This window comes from Papaver somniferum, chromosome 10, assembly GCF_003573695.1.
Source record: "Papaver somniferum cultivar HN1 chromosome 10, ASM357369v1, whole genome shotgun sequence".
Taxonomy (NCBI): domain Eukaryota; kingdom Viridiplantae; phylum Streptophyta; class Magnoliopsida; order Ranunculales; family Papaveraceae; genus Papaver; species Papaver somniferum.
In genome coordinates, this window is record NC_039367.1 from 152,098,696 (window position 1) to 152,101,472 (window position 2,777).

A 2,777-nucleotide genomic window follows, 5' to 3' on the forward strand; every position below is an offset into this window, starting at 1 on the left:
CCACCAGTGTGTCACTGTGTTGAACAGTTTATTTGGCACTATTTTCTCTATTCTTAGCCCCTAACTCTGTTTCAAAACAAAATAAATTAGTGGACTTAAAGCCTAAAAAGTGTACAAATAATGAATCCACATCTCTTAGATGACGTTTAGCTATGTTCAGGAGATGTTAGTGTCTTCGAGGTTCGAGCTGCTTAAGGAAATAGATACAGAAATGATAGTTTCAGTTTTCAGGGAGATTGACAATGTGCTCACGGAGATATGATTGGGGTACAAAAAGAGTTGTGAAATCACCCTCCGTTACAAAACAACGAACTAATATCTCCAATCAAAAGTAAAATAGCATCCTTTTGTAATTAGCACTCACCTAAAAGTGACTGAAACTTATATAAAACAAATGCTGGCAGCAAAAACTCATCAAATATTATGAATGTAACATAACAAACACAAATAATGGTTCAAAAAATGATTATATCTAAGTGGAAATATCTTTAACCGGTTAAGAACATGAATCTGCAAGTAAAATGAAAAACCAGGAGAAGCCTATTCGTGTATAGAATGAGAAGAACAAATGCTGGAACTAACATATCCAGATCATATCCTCCCACACCAAGAACAAAGTCCATATCAAGATCATATGCTGGTACAAAATGTTTCAATCGCAGGGGATGGCTTTGCAAGACCTGCAGAAATACAATACCAATGCTATATTAACTGCACAGTGTCACAAAAAAGAGATATAATGTGCATGATCGTGGAAGAAGCTCACTGTTAAACTCAAAACGAGTGGATTAACTACAACATCATCCTCTTCTTATAGCGCAGCAACCAGAAGTCACGAGCAGGAGCCAATGTTGTTGGGAATACAACTAGAGAAGTTATCAAACATTCAAAAATCTATTAGGCAAGTCAATATTTATGTCCTTAGAACGAGTATATGTGTCAAACGAGTAGGACCAACCTGCATGTATAGCAGCTCCATGGTTCCACCTTTCGGAGTGGGCATCATGTTCACAACATCCACAACTCGGCAATCACGAAACCACGAGGTTGATCTTGAGGATTTCTGCGACTTAGAGAATTACAGTGCGAGTGAATTAAACCTTCTTGCAACCAATCACCGAGACTCGAATTCCAACATCTACAACATCTTTCAATGCCTTCCCCGTGGCTCCAGTCTATCAAACTTTCCTATCAATATTTAAGTGTAAGATTAAAATCAAGACGTATCAATACAAATTTAAACTAGCATTACCCAAGATCCACCGCAAATTTTTCACTGAATTCGTTGATCTTGTCGAAAACCTTCCAAACCTATGGAACTACATTTATCCCATCACTGGACATAACAACATCTCTTGGAGCACGTAGAGCCACATGGAGAACAGATCTATCCTCAGTGCTGTTTATCTGTTGGCACCATGCAACAATCAGAACTGAAATAACATTACGAGCTTGAGGTTTCCAATAATCTAACTAAACTTCAATATTTCAACTGGATTTGAATAGTCAATATGGATGTCAACTTACATGTTCTCCGCTATACATTTTGCCAATTTTTTCTTTGAGATGTGCTACCTACAGTGTAAACATAGAGTAGTGCCATCAAAACTACTGAAAACTATCAATCCGTCTCCTCCAAAAGAAAAAATCGGTAAGAAGATGAGCTAAACCCACCTCAGCCAGCTCCAACAGTTTTTCCATGGTGTCCTGTTACACATTGCCATGAGTAATCCAAAAACAACCCATCAAACTCACTACAATACCTAACCATTAACCTCAGTGTTAAACCAAACAATCCAAACATATAAATGTGCCAATAATATATGTAAATATCCATCCCAACACGAGAATTGAAGTCATACCATCATGCATGTGCCTAAATCATGTAATAATACGTAAATTAACAAAAAAATTGCCCTAAGGTTACCCGAGAATTTTTTTTTGGGAAACAGTTTAGAGCACTAAAACAAATCAATGTAAATAAGCTTATTGTAAACACTTTTAGGGAATAAAAGAGATTTTCCATATCAATAGTAGTAATTTGTTGAACAATCACTAATTGCTCATATCGTGTCTTATAATTGAGATTTGATATAAGAATTTACCTAAATTCAAATCCAAATCGGTGGAGGTTTCTGATTTTGCAATCCCTAAATCAAAAACCACATACAACAAAAGTGAGATTTTTCACTAAAACTAATCTTGAAACCAATTTGCAAACCCTAAAAACATCTATGTGAGATTCAAAGAGAAGGAGAAAGATTTAACTGAGAAATGCTAACAAACCAATTTGAGACCTAGACCGAGAGACCGTTCACAGGGAAGTTTTTACGGCAGAAGAGGAAGAAGATGAAGACAGATAATAGGGAAAAAATTTATCGAAGAAGAACAAAGAAAAGATTGGGATTCTTTCAAAAAAAAAAAAAAAAAGGAAAAGAAAAAGGAAAATGTTTCACTGTGGTTTCGGGGGTAAGATGGTTAAATTACTAACGATATAACCACAACCGTCGGATGAACCTGCTTATTTGCGACGGATAGAAGATTCGTCCCAACTAGTAGACCAGTAGTGACGCTCGATGCATATCGTCCATACTAATAGAGCAACAAGAATGGTTTTGTGCCTGCCGTCCCAAATATACATCACTATGGACGGCTAGAGTTGGACTGTCCCTATTATTACTTTCTAGGGACGTTTTTTGTAAGAAATGGCCGTCCCTAGAAGCCCCTAGTTTTGTAGTGTGGTAAACTCATTGAAAACGTCGTTAGCTGTCGACATT

General features: G+C 36.7%; 1 long non-coding RNA gene across 1 annotated transcript; it reads right to left on the reverse strand.

The window, feature by feature from the left end:
- Positions 1-1,283: 1,283 nt before the first annotated feature.
- On the reverse strand, positions 1,284-1,706 carry LOC113318180. The gene is made up of 3 exons (XR_003344309.1): positions 1,675-1,706; positions 1,528-1,575; positions 1,284-1,407 (listed from the first exon to the last, which is right to left on the reverse strand). It is a non-coding gene; the product is annotated as an uncharacterized LOC113318180 (long non-coding RNA).
- Between the last annotated feature and the right edge of the window lie 1,071 nt (positions 1,707-2,777).